Raw genomic sequence first — 19,764 nt, forward strand, 5'->3', positions numbered from 1 at the left:
AAAAATAGTTCTGAAATGGAAGTATTCTGAAACATGTCAATTACAAAGGTTAGAGTGACAAATAAAAGTTTTTTTTGTTATTTTAAAAAACTTATACCTTAAAAATCTATTGTATATCATCAATTTTCTTTTTCTCCAAAACCTTGTACGATAATTTTTCTTACTTTATGGTTATATTGCTGCAACTGTTAGTTTTTTCTTTTTCTAACAATGGTTTTCAAAGTGCATCTCTGTGTATATTTCTTCATTTCTTTAAAGTTTATTCTCATCTTTCTATATGCTTTATCTATTTTTTATTCTTATATCTTTCCAGTAATCATATAATACTTTTCTCTACTTCATTACATTTCTGTGCCAACTAGAACATCTATCTTCCTTGCTCTTAGCAAGCTACAGTAAAGTATTGTTCAAAACGGTTGTTTCTCTTGGCAATTGTTATAGAAATTAGGCCTATGAATAACATTTTATAGACTAATGATAATATTTCCCTACAATACTAAATAAATTGAGTCATTTTACACAGCAGCGGCTGATAGCAATACACGAAGCGTACTATTACGACAAAACGCTGTGGGACTGAATTTTCACTGTCATAATAGTACGACTAAACGCGTTAAAGATTAAATGTTAATTAGGTGATGATCTCCTAAACAGTATTTAACATTAATTCGTGATAAACTAGTCTCATCAAGCCTAGTTATTTATTTTAGAGCAAAAGTTCATTTTATTTTTTTTAAAGTTCATCTACATGGGTCATTCAATGTCATTGTTATATATTTCAATAGCGATGATTGTTTAAGTTACCGAATAAAATAAGTATTAATCACCCAACACGTGGCATTAGAAATGTTCTATTGTTTGCTATTTACTGCCAGTGGTTTATCAATCTGGTAAAAAGTTATGGGTTGGAATACTGGATATGTGTTTTTTAGTGACGAGGCGTATTTTCACCTTAGTGGTTACATCAGTAGTCAGAACAACAGATATTGATCTACACAAAATCCACACATCTTACATGAATTGCCACTGCATTCTCAGAAGGTAGGGGTTTGGTGTGTGATTTCTTTATGATTAATAGCGGGCCTGATTTTTTTCACAAACCCTTGACAGTCCGGCATACCAGGATGTAATTATTCAATTTGTAGCTCTTTTCCAGGCTGATGAACCCTACTGTTACATTCACAAAGATAGGGAAACATCCAAAAACAAGTTGGTTATTTTTGGAAGAAATGTTTTGTGATCGCACGAACTCAAAAGGCAAACCCACATGCTTTAAAGACCAGGAGTGAGCCATTACAGCAGGGATGAATTCCGTCAGCCCAGATGTCCTACAAAGGGAGTCAAAAATACATTTTAAAAGGTACAGACCTGCATAAAGTGGTATACATTTCAAACACTTGGTGTAAGTGGGGTTGCCAGATTTCTTCCAATTCAAACCGGGAACCCCCCTCCCCAAAACAATTAACAATATTACACCACTTAGTTTTTTTTCTTCCCGGGATCTTGATCTTTTATATCGGCAATTCCTCCGTGGCTAATACTTAAATACGTATTACAGTGTTTGTAAAAGGCTTCGTATTCAGTTTTGCCTTTTTTAATGAACGGATACGTCTCTATAGTTTTCAATAAATGTGCACTTTCTCTTTGAGATTTTTACGACAAAACTAAAAAATATCTTATACATTTTAAACATTAACAACTATTATAATATTAAAAATGCCAATTCAGTATTAGGAAATTCACTAACGTATTATTAAATAAAACTGCTTACATTGTCATGGGTAGTAAATTGTAGCATTCAGTCGTATAAGTTGTGTCAAAGAAAGCTCCCAGATGACTCCGACAACCACCACAAGTATGTGGAGCGAAGGCCAAAACAAGTGTTGCCAGTGCTGCACTACCGCTTTCAGCTATTGTCAATCTCACGCATACACTCAAGCCTATTTGAATTTGTTCACATCCGCACTGTATCCATACAATGGACGAAAATACTTAAAAAGTATGCTTAATAGCAAAATTGTGACACTGGGACTTTTGGGCGTCCTGAAAGTTCGTTCGGGACACGAGGCTTAAAACCAGTGACAATCCCGATTAATTGGGACGCCTGGCAATTAGGTATAAGACTAGTTTTACATAACTGCATTCCATGAATCAAATCAAATGTGAGTATCCTCTGATACTCACATAAAAGTATGAATTTCTGATAATCACAAGAGTATGTGTCATCTGTATTATAGTACATAGTGGAATTACAGTGTATAGTACATTGATGTGCACGATAAAATGATTATACTGTGTTTTATCTTTCACATTTACTGGTGTTTGAGCCATAAGTCTATCTATTTATACAAATTTTCTAATTTATTTTGCTAAGTGCTCTAAAAATATTAAAATAAGTTTGTAATATATACATACTGTTCTGATCGTAATATTGTTATGAACTAATCAAGCATGTTTTTGATAGTCAGTAATAGTCAAAATGCTGCCAAATTTTGCAGAAAATAACAGCAATTACAGTGCAGTGGTAAAGGATCCACTACATTTATCAGATATTTTTCAAATTTCTTTTCTTCTAAATGAAACGTACCTATTGCCAGAAACAAAGTATGGTAAAATTAAAATCATGTATTTCAATTAAAATCATAAATAAATTTGTACTGTTTTGTTTGTTCTTTTTGTCCAGATTTTATGTTTTTGATTTTTAATGGAACCTAAATTAAAAAAAAAGTTGTAGCTTTGATGTAAATAAGTTCCACTGTACTAGAAATATTCCATGGTTATTAAATGCTCGGGGATAAAACCAATCCGTGCAACCGGGGACGTGGCTTGGTTCCGTCGGTGTGGTCCCTGTTAGAGACTTTAATGTAAAGCTTAATATAGATTAATATAAAGCTGGATTTTTTTAATCCGCATTTATATTTTCAAAACACGACATTTGCGTACTACGTCAATTATTCGGACAAATTGGAGTTTTTTTTTGAAATCCTCGTCAAACTAATTATTTTTTCCTTTAAAGCTATATATTTTAATTTAGTTTAACATAAAAAATTAATCCCGAGGGGTTTTGGTCTGCGATGAACAAGAATTCAGAAAAATTAGAAAAAGTGATCCCCCTTGTAATTGTCTCCGTGAGGACTTAGAATATATTTCGTGTTCGATACATCGATCTAACCAAAACAATGCCCATAAACAATATAAAGAGTAGCTTTATATGGAAGTGAAACTTGGATGATTGGAGACCTGAGAAGAAAAGATTAGAAAATTTTTAAATGTGGTGCTATACGAGAATGTTAAAAATTCACATGTGTGTGGGTAAAGTGACAAATGAAGAGGTGTTGTGGCAAATTGATGAAGAAAAATATGCGTTTGGAAAAATATAGTTAAAAGAAGAGACAGACTTATAGGCCACATACTAACGCATCCTGGAATAGTCGCTTTACTATTGGTGGGAGTGGTAGAAGGGAATAATTTTGCAGGCATGCAACATTTGGAATTGTAAATTAAAAAAAAAAAAAAATTAAGAAGAAAGAAAAGAAAGGCAGTCGGATTCAAACTGATGTGCCTTCCCGTTGTAAGATCCGAATATATCATTAAATAAAATTTCATTTTGCTATAACTCTGGAACCAATGAAAATAAGTACCACTATAATATATTGTTGAATAGCTGTCAATGAGGGCTTAATCCTGCAATTAAGAAAAAGTCAAAAATCCAAATTTTATTGATGGTCAGATATCACGCTGATACTAGTCAATATGGATTTAGTGATGGTCAAAATCGATATATCCGTTGAAATCTGAAAATTTGTCTGTAATCACAGATATTTCTTATACCCATATTTGGTTTACACATAGAGTAAGCTTAGTCATAAACAGAAACAAAATATGTTGCTATATATTTATTTTTTGAATTGATAAAATTATATTATAAGATTTGTAAGAAAGTCAATTTTCTGCTCCAACCCCACAGTTAAATAAAAAATTAATTATTCATTAACATTTTTTAATCACTTATGATGTAATATATAAGAACATACATAAAAAGGGAGGGTTAGATTTTTTTTTCACAAAAATTGGATGATGTATATAATTTATGGTGTTTTTTCAGATGAATTATTTGTTTTCACAAACATTTCTCATATTTTGTATATAAGGTCAATCTTTACTCGCTGTTTGAGGTGTTTGTCTAGAACTATACCCATGCCATTTCTTGATGTTGATGAGCCATTGTACAGGAGTTGATAATCATAACCGATATCCCAGGCTTTGACGCCAGTCCATTTTATTTCTTGGATGGAACACTTGTTTAACAGCACCTATATAAGATATGAGCCAATTCTTGTCTGTGTCTGGTTAGTGAACCAATGTTCCATGTCGCTATTTGCATATTAATAGCATTGCGTCTAGATATGTTGCATAGAGGGGATGCCCAAGTATATATCGCATGTTTCGTTTGGGAACGCTTCACTATTTCGGTGCACTTTTATTGTATCAAGAGAATTTGTTTAGCATTGATGTTTTATGGCTGGTTGCCACCTGACACCGCGACTGTAATCTTACACAAAGGCTAGGTTTCCATCGTTGTTCTTCTTGGGATTTTTCTGCCATCAATCCTTCTGTCCATTCCAGCTTGAACGCACAGCATGCTTACAGCCTCTACTCCATATATGTCGAAGAAGCCCCAAAACAGGATTTGATATGGAGTTCCTTCTCTGGTCTGTGTGATCCGTGGGAGGTATTTTATTTCCCTCCAGCCCTCCATTCACCTCTTACATGACAACTGGTTAGCACCCCCTATCCACTAGCTGGGGATGCATTCTAGGGATACAGGATCCTTTTAGCAGGAATACAGAATATACAATTAATAAGCTAAAAAAATAGATGTGATCCATATCAGTTATTTAAATACAAGTCCATATCAGTTATTTAAGTTATAAATAAATGAAATAATTTCCCAACATTATTTCATATAAACATATGAAGAACTAAATGAGTATGCTTGAATGAAACATGTTTCAGATAATTTTTCAGAAATCCACAAAAAAATACTAAACTAAAAGAATAACTGCCACCTAAATTTTCGATTTTTAGAGCATGTTTAAAATTAGATAATTAGGTAAGTACAGTGAGTACACATAATAAGTTAAAATTAAATTCTAATTTTCATGTTATTGTCAGTTTTTTAAAATAGAAAATCAAATGTGTTTTCCATTTTCTAAAAATATTTTGGGTAAAATGCATATAGATCTGGAAAACTTTCCCAAATGAAGTGACGAGAAGGGTGAGCATGTTAATGAGTGATTATAATCATGTTACATTAATTGTCTACTTTCAATTGATTTTTATTCCAGTTAAAAAATAAAATAAATAAAAATAAAATACAAAGCAATCACCATTTACGACTGACTAGCTTGGTAACAGAATAATGTGCTATAATAGCATGAAATCATACTGTGATACGTTTCAATTGTAATCTAAGAAAAAGCAAAATAAAATAGAAACATAATCTAATTGAGCAATTTATCTGAGAATTATACCAAAAAATATAAAATGTTTTGAAAAGCTTCATTAGAAAAGCACAATTTGCTTGAAATCACATTTATGAACAAGTTTTAAAATTCAACAATTTTTCTGTAAAAATATAAGTTCATAAATACTACATTCATAAAATTATTTTTGAAAGAAAACCTTTGATTACGTAGATTTTGATATTTGTTTTGTGAATGTAAGAGTGTAGTTTCTAATACTGAGTTTAGGAATACTTTTTCAAGAAGACAAGGAATTACCTAGAAGTTAAAAAGATTCAAAGTTAAAGTAAAAGTAAAGTTATGGATGTCAAATATTATTAAATAAACTAAACATTGAAATTTAACCAAAAATTTATTTCAATATAAAAATACAATACATTGAGCAAGTTTTTTAATTTATCACAGATACTTTGATTAATAAAAAGTAAAATTTATCAAAATTATCTCAGCATAAAAATATAGCTGTGCAGGTCATTTCAATGAAGTGACTGTATGTGATTTCCTCCAATGTGATCCAAGTATGACAACAAAGCTCCACAAACAATAAAGTTAACTTTTACATAACTATGCTAAGATAAATTTGGCATATCTAACTAATTTTATTCACATTTATCTTATTATATTTACAACAAAAGTAATTTTTTGTGATTAGTTCATAAGTTAGAATTATGTAAAAACTAGATACATAAACCTACATTAGATTAAAGATGATTACACTGCAAAAATAGCAATACAAATTTCATAATGCTGATCAGCCAGTAAAGTAGAGTATCATTTAACAAACCTGCAAAAAAACAAATCATTAAGTATCCAATATTGAAAGCTTATAGTACTTACTTTAGAAGTCAGCCAACAGTTTCAGAGAATAATACATAATATGAAAATATAGCCTTCCTAAGAGAATAAACTGCACTCTGCAATTTATATTATATATTTAAAAACATATAATATGTATATTAAATATATATTTACATATTTTTTTTGAGGGAGCTTCAATAATAGATACATAAACTCTAAGAAACATTATCAGAATAAATATTTAATAATGATGAAAAGCTTTATTAATGATGTTATATTAATATGATTCAAAATGAAATCAAGTGATTTGATTTTGTTGTTAATGAAAGTAATTTGATCAACCTAAAAAAAATATTGTCATGTAATAAAAAACCCAGAAATTTTGTTTTATGGAAATTCTATCCACATGATTAGCAATGTTGTCTTCCTGAGAAGCGCAATGTAAAATCAGCTGTCTAGAGCTAAATATTTTGCTTATAGAGCAAATTCAGCTATCTAAAATCCGCTGCTTTTAGTTTTAACAAATTCATAACATTTCTCTGTTAAGTTTCTTTTGTTTTGTTTGAAATGATATAAAGTTGATTTTTTTTCTTTTTCATACACTTTTTTTACATCAATTTTCTCAGGATTAAATACTGTACAATTTTTATAACAGAATCTATATGTTTTATTAGTCATTTAACAAGGTTATTGTACTTGAAAACCTAAAAAAATCTGATGTGGACACTACATGACTTCCTTGTACACCTATTAAATTATATATATATATATCCATTTTTTGCTGCACTTCATTTAAACTTATTTAATCTGAAAGTGAGATACAATCCTTCAATTCTTTAATGAAGAGGACAGTTACACAATTTCATTGTGGTGGAAACCACATTGCATCACATTTTTTGTGATGTCTGCATCATCATTTTTTATTAGTTTATAGTAATTTTGTTTCACATTGCTCAAGTAGTGTCATCTAAACGTGTTGGATCAACATCACATGCTGATTCATGCACACATTGGTTCAAATCCAACTTCATATACATATATTTTTTTAACTTTTTTTTTTTTAATTTAAATTTATTGATTTATTAATAATTGTTAAACTCTGATCTTAAAAAAAAAATATGTACATGGAAGTCATGTGTTGTCCACATCACATATTTTTTTTAATTATTGCACGAACTGTTGATTCAACAAGGCCAAGATGATTTTCAATATCAATGGTTACGTAAACCATCATCATGTTTTTTCATCACTTCCAACTTTGTCTCAAGAATAATAGTTTTCCTTTTCTTTCATTGTTAAAAACACAAAATATATACAATAAAAAGGTAATACGTAAATTATTCACAATAAAGTCCTAAGATATCTCACACAATAAATTACAAATATTGTAAGTACTGTGTGTGGCCTTTGTATCATGTCTTGAACACAAACCGATCAGAATTATATACTGCACAGTAATATAACGTAAGACAGAAAAATCAGAACACAATATATTCCCTGAACAGCTAATGGCTGGTTGACTGTGATTATTAAAATGTTTGTAAACTAAACACTACAGTATTACCAACCTAACACACTTCAGTATGCTATTATTGAAAGGGAAAAACCTGCTTCATTGTTTATTGCATTATACATGTATATAAGTCGATGTGTATTTTAAGAATTCTTTCACGAATATTATTTTATTTTATATACAGTAATTCTTACTGCATTAAGTCAAGGAACAGGGACAGTGTTATGAAATCAACCATGCAAATTCAAAATAGTGAAAATCAAACTAAGGGATTATTGTACGTAAATATAAATTTTATGAAATAGAAAAAATGCAATTTTTTTCTTTATTTTTTTTTTTTTTGCTTGACGAAATAAATCACCACAGAAGCTTACAGAGAAATTAAGCGAAATTAATAAATTTAGGACAGAAGAAAATAATTTGAAGGCTTAAATTAAAAAAATATTACTACAGTATGTAAAGTTTATTAAATAAAGTAGAAATTTATCTATTTTTTTTAAAAACTCACCAAGAGTTTTTATTCATTCTTGTAAAAAAAACAACATTAAAATCTATTTTTAAATAAAATTGGTTGGCAGTTCTTAGATTGTTACTACTATTAATTAAGTGGGTATGAAAGTATATGAAGTTCTTTCTTGAAGAAAGTTTGTTACCTGGTTTTATAGAAGTGGATATTATTTTTCTAAGCAAAGGTCATTCAGAAACATATAAAACAATGATGTCAAGCTTAACATTAGATTAAAAGTCAAGATCAATGTGACATTGAATGTAATGTGACATTCTTTCCATTAGAATTTTTCATTTAACAAGAAATCCAAAACTTTTATGCTGTTTAAAACAGAAATATTATTTACAAGATTCATAACAGTACATAAGTAAATTGCACTGATTATTCCCATATTTAAAGTAAGATATTTGCAATCGATGTGTCCATCCATTTTGGACAGCTAATGCAGAACTTTTTAATATAGTTTTAATGGTAGTTCCTATAAACAGGGTCAACAGATCTGATACTGGAGAAAATAATTTATAAAAAATAAATGAGAATTATAAACATTATGAAGAATTTAAAAGTTGTGTGTAATTTTTAAATATGTTTGCTGCTACTTACTCTGTATTATATTTTTTTGTCTTCAGTCATCTGACTGGTTTGATGCAGCTCTCCAAGATTCCCTATCCAGTGCCAGTCGTTTCATTTTGGTATACCCCCTACATCCTACATCCCTAACAATTTGTTTTATATATATCAAATGTTGCCTGCTTACAGAGTTGTTTCCTTCTACCTGTCCCTCCAATATTAAAGTGACTATTCCAGGATGCCTTAATATGCAGCCTATAAATCTGTCTATTCTTGTAACTACATTTTTCCAAATGCATCTTTCTTCATCAATTTGCTGCAACACCTCTTCATTTGTCACTTTATCCACATACATCTGAATTTTTAACATTCTCCTATAGCACCACATTTAAAAAGCTTCTAATCTTTTCTTCTCAGGTACTCCGATCGTCCAAGTTTCACTTCCATATAAAGCTACACTCCAAACATATACTTTCAAAAATCTTTTCCTGATGTTTAAATTAATTTTTGATGTAAGCTAATTATATTTCTGACTGAAGGCTCGTTTTGCCTGTGTTATTCAGCATTTATATCGCTCCTGCTTCATCCATCTTTAGTAATTCTACTTCCCAAATAACAAAATTCTTCTACCTCCATAATTTTTTCTCTTCCTAGTATTACATTCTGTAGTTCATCTTCGTTATTTTTACTACATTTCATTACTTTCGTTTTGTTCTTGTTTATTTTCATGCAGTAGTTCTTGCATAGGACTTCATCCATGCCGTTCATTGTTCCATCTAACTCCTTATTACTCTCAGCTAGAATTACTGTTTCATCAGCAAATCGTAATATCTTTATCTTTTTACCTTGTACTGTTGCTCCGGATCTAAATTGTACTTTAACATCATTAACTGCTAGTTCTATGTAAAAGTTAAAACGTAACGGGGATAGGGAACATCCTTGTCGGACTCCCTTTCTTATTACAGCTTTTTTCTTGTTCTTCAATTATTACTGTTGCTGTTTGGTTCCTGTAAATATTAGCAGTCGTTTTCTATCTCTGTATTTTTTTAAAATGCTGAACATTTTTTCCCATTCTACATTATCGAATACCTTTTCTAGGTCTATACATGCCAAGTATGTTGGTTTGCTTTTCTTTAATCTTCCTTCTAATATTAATCTGAGCACTAAAATTACTTCCCTTGTCCCTGTACTTTTCCTGAAACCAAATTGGTCTTCTCCTAACACTTCTTCCACTCTCCTCTCAATTCTTCTGAACAGAATTCTAGTTAAGATTTTTGATGCATGGCTAGTTAAGCAGTTAGCTTAACATTACAGTTAGCTTCTGTATTCTTCACATTTATCTGCTCCTGCTTTGTTTGGTATCATGACTATAACACTCTTTTTGAAGTCTGATGGAACTTCCCCTTTTTTATAAGTATTACACACCAGTTTGTGTAATCTATCAATCGCTTCCTCACCTGCACTGCACAGTAATTCTACAGGTGTTCCGTCTATTTCAGGAGCCTTTCTGCCATTCAAATCCTTTAATGCTCTCTTAAATTCAGATCTCAATATTGATCTCCTTTTTTATCCTCTTTGACTTCTTCTTCTTCCTCAATAACACCATTTTCTAATTCATTTCCTCCATATAACTCTTCAATATATTCCATCCACCTATCGACTTTGCCTTTCATATTATATATCGGTGTACCATCATTATTTAACACATTATTAGATTTTAATTTATGTACCCCAAAATTTTCCTTTACTTCCCTACATACTCCATCTGTTTTACCAATGTTCATTTCTCTTTCCACTTCTGAACACTTTTCTTTAATTCACTCTTCTTTCACTTCTTGTTTACAGTATTTCTTAATTGTCAATAGTTCCTTTTACTTTCTTCATCACTAGCATTCTTATATTTTCTACGTTCATCCATCAGCTGCAATATATCATCTGAAATTCAAGGTTTTCTACCAGTTCTCTTCATTCCACCTAAGTTCGCTTCTGCTGATTCAAGAATTTCCTTTTTAACATTCTCCCATTCTTCTTCTACATTTTTTACCTTATCTTTTTTACTTAGACCTCTTATGATGTCCTCCTCAAAAATCATCTTTACCTTGTCTTTCTCAAGCTTCTCTAAATTCCACTGATTTATCTGATACCTTTTCTTCAGGTTTTTAAACCCTAATCTGCATTTCATTAACACTAAATTATGGTCACTATCAATGTCTGCTCCAGGGTAAGTTTTGCTGTCGACAAGTTGGTTTCTAAATCTTTGCTTAACCATGATATAATCTATCTGATACCTTGCAGTATCACCTTGTTTTTTCTATGTGTATATTCTTCTATTATGATTTTTAAACCAGGTGTTGGCAATTACTAAATTATACTTTGTGTAAAACTCTATAAGTCAGTCCCCGCTTTCATTCCTTTTGACCAGCCCGTATTCACCCACTATATATCCTTCCTTGCCTTTTCCAATGCTTGCATTCCAATCTCAAACTATTATTAAATTTTTATCTCCTTTTATGTGTTTAATTGCTTTGTCAATTTCTTTGTATACACACTTTTCCTCATCATAGTCATGGGTGCTTGTAAGCACATATAGAAGTTAACAGTCATCGGTTTAGGTTTTGATTTTATCCTTATTACAATGATTCTATCGCTATGCATTTTGAAATACTCTGCTCTCTTCCTTATCTTCTTGTTCGTTATGAAACCTACTCCTGCCTACCCACTATTTGAAGCTGAGTTAATTATTCTATAATCACCTGACCAAAAGTCATTTTTCTCTTCCCACTGAACCTTGCTAATTCCTAGTACATTTACATTTATCCTATCCATTTCCCTCTTTAAATTTTCTAACCTACCAACCTTTTTTAGACTTCTAAGATTCCATGCTAAGACTCGTAGAATGTTATTTTTTAATTTTCTGGTGACCTTTTCCTTAGTAGTCTCCATTCAGAGATGCAAACGGGGGACTAGTTTACCTCCGGAATATTTTACCAAGGAAGGCATTATTTTTATATGAAAATGAAGAGAGCTACATTTTCTTGGAAAAGAAGCAGCTGTAGTTTTCCATTGCTTTCAGCTGCGTAGTACTCAGAGGATTGAGTGATGTTGATCACTCAACAGATACCTCTCCAATATGGTTGCACCTTCGGTCCAGCTATTCTGTATCACTGAGCACTCAAGCCCCCTCACCAAAGGCAAGGTCTCATGATTCATAGAGGGAGGTGTTATTTTACAGTTTCTTAAACATGAGTTATCCATGTATCCATAATATGGTCATTCCTTATAACTTTCAACATACAGAAATTTATAATATTTCTTCATGATTTTATACATTACTTACATTTTTAATGTACATACTCTGTTACATGACTCCATATACTTCTTCTGTACATCTTCTTTTGAAACAAAATTAAAACTTCATAAAAAAAAAAAAATTACTTACCATTTAGATTTTGTTTGTGTTCTCACTTTGACAATTTTATATGTTATGTGATCATTCTTTAAAACAGTCCATGTACAAGGAGAGAAAAAGTCTTTTATTTTTGAGGTATTTAAAAATAGTTTCTATTACATTTTATAGTACCTGAAAATGAAATAATTAAAGAATTTAAAATAATTAAATACAAAGTACACTTTAGATGGTCTTAAAAATGTTTTTCTATAATCAATTTTTATTTTTATCTTTTGATAAAATGGAATAATTTCTGATTATTACAAAGAGAATATGTTTGAAAAATAATAAATTCTTTCACCTATTTATAGGAGTAAGTATATTTTACTTTTAGTAGATGCTTTTGTTTCATCTAAGAAATGATTTTAATAAAAATTACTTACACGATAGCTGATGAGATGTGATACAGAAAGGGAAAGGTGTCCCTTTAATTATAAAGGGTAAGTGTTATTTATTTCAAATTAAATTAAAAATAATACCTCAGTTGATTTATGATTTAAAACTTAGTATATATGAAATATAATGCAAGAATTAGAAATTCTTGGATAGAACGTTTTTATAATAATTTCTTTTGAAAACAAAATTTATCTTCACTAAACAAAGATTGAAAATTACATAGTATTCAAAGAGAGAAAGAAAATGAAAAATTATGTAAATCTCATTTTGTGGCTGAAGGACACAAACACTATGTCCAATTGCCAAAATGCTCACATCTGTGAAAATGAAGTAATCAGTTTCAACTGAAATATAGCGATTACAAATTTTAACCTGTCTGAAGTAAATTGAACCAAAAGTAAGGACAAATTCATAAAACCAGAGCTTTTTGTCCTTATCATAACTTTACATAGGAAAATCTATATTCTTTATTTCCTTACCTAAGAAAATAATAATATAAGCATAAGGAAGCAAGAACTCTACCACTGAGATAGCCAAAATCTTAATTTTCCACCACAAATTTTATGAGCATTTTTACTTATTAATTATTAAAAGATGTTATTAATTCTGTTTAACCCAATTTTTCTATTTCATTTTTTTTTGACTGTCAATTATTTGATAGTATTTTTTTTTATCACGAATATATATAATTTATATTTTATTTTATGTATATGAATAAATATTATATTTATATATTTATTTACAAAATAAATATATTACTAAATAGTGAAACCTAAAACAGTGACACAGAAACTAAAGTGTGAGTGAAACTGAAGATGTGACACAGAGTCGGAAAGGTGTCCTTTTAATATTGTAAAGGGAAAGTATTATTTGTCATTTATTTCAAATTACATTAAAAATGATATGTCGCAGTTGATTTAGGATATAAAACTGAGGATGTATATATATATATATATATATATATAAATTATAACCCATTCAATTTAGGAATTTTTGAAGAGAAGATTATAATAATTTCATTTTTATAATTAATTTTTTTTTTTATAATTTCATTATAGTAATTTTTTTAATGTTGTTTGTTTTGACTTTAATTTATTTGTTTTTAATGTAATATTATCTTTTTAAATTTAATTTATATTCTGACAAGTACATAATATTAATACTACATAAATAATATTAATCATGTAGGAATAGGTAGATAAGTACTCCACAGATAAAAAAATATTTGCCTAGGAAACTGTAGTAAAACCTTGATCAGTAGAGCATCACAACAGATACAAATTTTTTTTTTTGTCTTCAGTCATTTGACTGGTTTGATGCAGCTCTCCAAGATTCCCTATCTAGTGCTAGTCGTTTCATTCCAATATACCCTTTACATCCTATATCCCTAACAATTTGTTTTACATATTCCAAACGTGGCCTGCCTACACAATTTTTCCCTTCTACCTGTCCTTCCAATATTAAAGCGACTATTCCAGGATGCCTTAGTATGTGGCCTATAAGTCTGTCTCTTCTTTTAACTATATTTTTCCAAAGGTTTCTTTCTTCATCTATTTGCCGCAATACCTCTTCATTTGTCACTTTATCCACCCATCTGATTTTTAACATTCTCCTATAGCACCACATTTCAAAAGCTTCTAATCTTTTCTTCTCTGATACTCTGATTGTCCAGGCTTCACTTCCATATAAAGCGACACTCCAAACATATACTTTCAAAAATCTTATCCTGACATTTAAATTAATTTTTGATGTAAACAAATTATATTTCTTACTGAAGGCTCGTTTACTGAAGGAAAAAGGATTATTATAAAATAAAAACAGGATATTAAGGAAAATATCAGAATATATTAATTAAAAAATAAGTAGAATTGGGAAAGCATTAATGAAAATTATTTGAGTATATATTTATGTAAATGTTAAACAGGATTCGGAAAATTCAGGTTTTTTAATTTTTTAATTAGTATTATTTAAAAATTCATTGATGGAGTTGATGTAAAAGAAAACCTTTTAATTTCATTTTAAATAAATTGGTGGGAAAATCTTTTAAATATTTTGAGTATATATTAGAAATGGCAACATTATATAAATGTAATTAAATAAGGCCCCATTTGTATGTCAAAATCAATACTTTGAATATGAAGTTATATGAAAACAATTCTGTTGTTTGATTTCATAGAGGCAGAAATTAATATTATTTAAGAATAAGTGACTATTATTCTTTTTTTAGCATTTTATAATATAAAATTATACATTTTTATATCGTTTTATAAAACATCTTTTCTCTTGTAATGTAATACTGACAATAAGGAATCCATTTTGATGGAAGGTAAGTGTGGTTTATTGAACCTTTTTTCAATGAAATATGTAATCATTAGAGAGCTGTTAAAAAATACAACAGACCGAAATTAAAAAAAAAAAAACAATTTTATATAACAGCAGTTGATAATAAAAACTTAACAAAGCCATTTTATCACAGCAAAGCCATTTTCTTAGTTTGAAAAGAACTTTTCATACTAGATGAACAGTTAATTTCAATAACCTTATTACTCATTACTAGAACAGTTTGTTCTACTACCTATGAATAAGATGTTTTTACTATTAAAAAATTTTCATGTAATCTTAACGTTTTAGTATTTCATAATTCTCTTCTGATTATTTAACACTGAAAAAATATGTAAGACAATTTTTTGTAATTAAGCTATTTATTTTCTGTCTTGGTATTTTCACTGATCGATAATAAACTTAAAAATAATCTTATTAAATAATTATTCCCTTTTTTGTTGAGAAGTCATAATTTTTCTGAATTTCTTGTACACTTTAAGTTAAAACAATAAATCAAAAGTAAAAAAATTCTAACCAGATTTGTAAAAAATAATATCTCATTTAGTTATGAATTGCAAGGAAATGTATAAACAAACTGTTTTTGTTCAAAAACTTATAATTTTTTTATAATTTATAGTTTTATATATATATTTTTTATAAATTTTATAAAATTATTTTATTATATAAAATAATATATTTTTTTGTAATTTTTTGTATAAACAAATGTTTCTTCAAAATTACATTTTTACAAAATTACAAAAAAAAAAAAGAAAAAAGTACATCCATTTATCTATTTCAAGGTATCAAATAAATTTAAAGACACACACACACACACCCACATACGGTAATGAGTTTCTTGAAAGTTTATAATTCAAATTCCAAAAATAAATCTTTTATTACGTTTTAATAATAATATGTTTTTTTAAGATCAAAAGGAGACAGTAATATTGAAATATATATTCAGCTTAGTCATTCAAAAACTTAACAACATTCTGAATTCAAGAAGAATTATTAAAGGAAATATAATAGACAAAAATAATACCTAGACTGAACTTTCCAATGGTGTCTGTGTTTCTGCATTTTTTTGTGGTAATTAAGCAGCTACTGGTGTATTCTGTCCAGTTAATATAACTTCTTGCTGCTGATGTGGCAATAGTGGTGGATTAGACCAAAAAACCCATTGCTGCAGTTCATTACCACTGAAACTGCTGCTGGTTTTTACTCCAGTTGCTGGTGGTGTATCGCCCTCCTGAAAAGAAAAAAAATAATTACTGCAGCAAGACAAAGCAAAATAAAATAGATTATTCTTTTCAGTATATATTGATATATATCATAGAATCGAGATTAATGCATGATATAACTTGTTGGGGAAATATGTATTATTCTAATATAACCCATTATTGGTAAATAAAAACATGTAATTAGAATGATTTCAAATAAAAACAGATTTAGCATATATTTTCTACTTTTTAAAAAACTTAACATATTGCCCTTAAGATATTTGTAAGTTTTTAGTCCTAAAAATTCTTTATAAAAGGTATAATATACCTTTGAGTAATATACCCTTGTTGAGTAATGCACACACATGTCAAGAATATTTTAAGAAGAAATAATAAATTTGTTACCTTTGCCAAAATTGGAACTGCATAGATAGTCTTATTCATTTCATAGTTTTATTTATTGTGTAAGAAGGTATACATTTTGTTACGTAATGATGTAAAGGAATCAAAAAACTTTAGAGAATGCTCTGTTATTTTTACGGCTGGTAGAATTCGATGAAATTGAAAAGTTATTATTCTAATCTAATTACTGAGGAAATTGTTAAGATAAATTACTATTTTAGAATCACAATAGATTGTTCTTGTTATTTTAAGTTACTGGCAGTGTATTTCAGAATTCCTGTTTCACCTTATAAAGTGTTATTGTAATGGTAACCCTCGACACAAATTTGTCCACGGAAGTACCTAAATTTTCATACAAGTTACACATGTTATTTTATATTGAAGAAATTGTTTACTGAATTTTCTTTTTGTTATTACTATTAAAATAAAATATGTAATTGTTTGTAATTGCATTTGAAAATAATAAATAAATAAATTTTCATAAGAGAACGTCGCTTTTTGCTAGCTAAGGATTACTGTATTATATATATATATATGAGGTGCTACCCAAAAGTTCGGGGAATTTTACCATAAAAATAAAATAGCTTACCATAACTTACAATTTCCACTGTCTCCTTCAAAGTAATCCCCTTGGGCACTGATACAGTGATCCCAGTGTTTTTCCCATGATTCCATGCATCCCTGGAAGTATGCAGGTGTAAGTGTTCGAAGCACGTTCTGCGTTTCTACCTGAATCTCCTCAATTGTGTTAAAACGACGGCCTTTCAATTGAAATTATATTTTCAGAAAGAGAAAAAAGTCGCACGGAGCAAGGTCAGGTGAATAGGGTGGGTGGGGAATCACTACCGTCTTTTTGGAAGCCAAGAATTTCCCAACGGCTAGCGATGTGTGCACGGGCGCGTTGTCATGGTGCAGAACCCAGCTGTTGTTACCCCACAGATCTGAAGGTTTGCACCTAATGCTTTCATGTAACCGCTTCAAAACTTCTCAATAGAACATCCCATTGACAGTTTGGACCAAGTGGAACAAATTCCCTGTGGATAATGCCTTTGATGTCAAAAAAACAATCATCATGGACTTTACGTTGCTGCGAACTTGGCGACTTCCACTGCGACGACTGCTGCTTAGTATCAGGGTCATACCCGTACACCCATGTCTCATCACCGGTTATGATGTTGGAGATGAAGTTAGGGTCATCTCTTGCTGAATTTTTCAATTTACTACAGACAGCTACGCGATTTTGTTTCTGGTCGCTGTTCAACAGTCTCAGTACGAATTTTTCAGCAATGCGTCTCATGTTCAAATTGTCCGACAAGATGCGTTGCACGGTCCCATATGACATTTGTACGGTTGCACAGACATTATGGATTGTTTGTCTACGATCTGCAACAATAGCCTCTCGCAATTTCGCGATGATTTCCGGTGTTGCGTTTGTTGATGGTCTTCCTGAACGCTCATCGTCATCAACTGTCGTTCGTCCATCTTCGAATCGTTTGTACCACAAAAAAGTTTTACTTTTACTCATAGCATTGTCACCAAATGCTTCCACAAGGATGCGGTGGGTTTCTGTCCCAGTTTTTTAAGCATGAAGCAAAATTTGATGCAGGTTCTTTGCTCTTTAAAATCTGCCATTTAGAACTTCGCCGAAGCAGTAAAACACAACGTTACACAACCGCACGAAAGCCAACAATGCAGCCTCTCACCGTCACAGCTGTTGGAATACTGATTCACAAAAAGAACTGTTCAAAGCCACATCTAGCGGCAGCAGGTTGTACCAGAAATGGTTCGCGCTCCAAATTCAAATTCTGCGAACTTTTGGGTAGCACCTCGTATATAATCTAGGTGATCAGGAGAGGTATATATACAGAGTGTTTCTAAAATGGTGGGCTGGCTATACTTTTTCGCATTCTTCTTGTAAAACTAAACAAAAAATATCATTAGGAAAAATAGCGATTTCTCTAACAGTTTTCCTACAGTTTTCCCGCTGTCTGCCATTATGTTATTTTTATATAAAAATGTATATCTCAAGTTCGGATAGACGAATCACATTAATATTTGGTAAGTGTCTTGGTAATAAAATTTTAAAATTAGAAAAAAATCAGGAATTAAATACCTTTTCAAATTACAAAATGAAGGTCCTGTTTATTTTTCAATCCGTTATATATCCGTAAATATTAATTTTATCAGAATCTATGTAATATTAAGCCTTTTATTTTGAACAAAATGACATTGTATTTTTTTTAAATCGGTTAACAAATAGCCGAGTTATGGCAGAAAATTAATGTTGAAATTTTGTGTCTATTTTCATGTCCACCACTTTACATTCAGTTCGATTAAATATTAATTGTTTTTATTTATTGTTAATTCTAGTATTGTAAATTAGTATCAAATTAAGTAAAAAATTTTTTCACAATAATATACATAATAAAACAACTATACACACACACACACATGTGTGTGTGTGTGTGTGTGTGTGTATATATATATATATATATATCACCAAAAATGTATTCTAATACCAGATGTAATGACTGCCGCATCCTTGCTAAAGTTGACTGGTGTTGGTAATCTTTTAAAGATGTAGTGGGCAATGCTAATAAAATACTACCACTGTTGTTGGTGCTACTTAAATTATCCCAAACAGTTGATTCACTTACATTTCCTGGAGGTGTAACTAAACTTACCATTGGAGCCATTATCTCTATATCTGAAATTAAAAAGAAAAATGAAGATATTAAAAAAATTAATAATAAAAAACAAAGTATTAAAATAACAACAGCCCTAATAACTGGCTTAAATTGCCTAAAAAATAATGTGGTGGAGAAGAGTATTCTGAATGTCATATAGGCTGAATGTATTTGACAGAAATTGTACATAAATGGAGTAGTAAACTTCTGATAATTGATGGAGTAGTAATTTCTGATAACGCAAGTACCCATATTTTTGATAATATATTTATATTAATATAAATACTATCAAAATGCAAATATTAGCAAAAAAAATATTGTCTGCTTGTTTCAAAAACAAAGTTTAAATAATTTTTAATAGAACTAATTTTATTC

The 19,764-nt window shown here is 29.9% G+C and overlaps 1 protein-coding gene across 5 annotated transcripts in view; it reads right to left on the reverse strand.

Annotated features, from left to right (window-relative positions):
• Window positions 1-19,764, reverse strand: part of LOC142324763 (uncharacterized) — a 101,010-nt gene that overhangs the window by 1,609 nt on the left and 79,637 nt on the right. For 4 of the 5 annotated variants that reach the window (XR_012756388.1, XR_012756386.1, XR_012756390.1 and 1 more), the window contains exons 8-11: window positions 19,222-19,409; window positions 16,123-16,329; window positions 12,354-12,494; window positions 5,865-6,309 (exon numbers count right to left, since the gene is read on the reverse strand). The gene's annotated coding sequence lies outside the window, so the exon portion shown is untranslated. Of the gene's footprint in view, window positions 1-2,415; window positions 2,588-5,864; window positions 6,310-12,353; window positions 12,495-16,122; window positions 16,330-19,221; window positions 19,410-19,764 lie in introns of those variants that run through there. The other variant, XR_012756387.1, reaches the window with a different exon arrangement.

The sequence above is a fragment of the Lycorma delicatula genome, chromosome 5 (assembly GCF_047948215.1).
Source record: "Lycorma delicatula isolate Av1 chromosome 5, ASM4794821v1, whole genome shotgun sequence".
In the NCBI taxonomy this organism is placed as follows: Eukaryota; Metazoa; Arthropoda; class Insecta; order Hemiptera; family Fulgoridae; genus Lycorma; species Lycorma delicatula.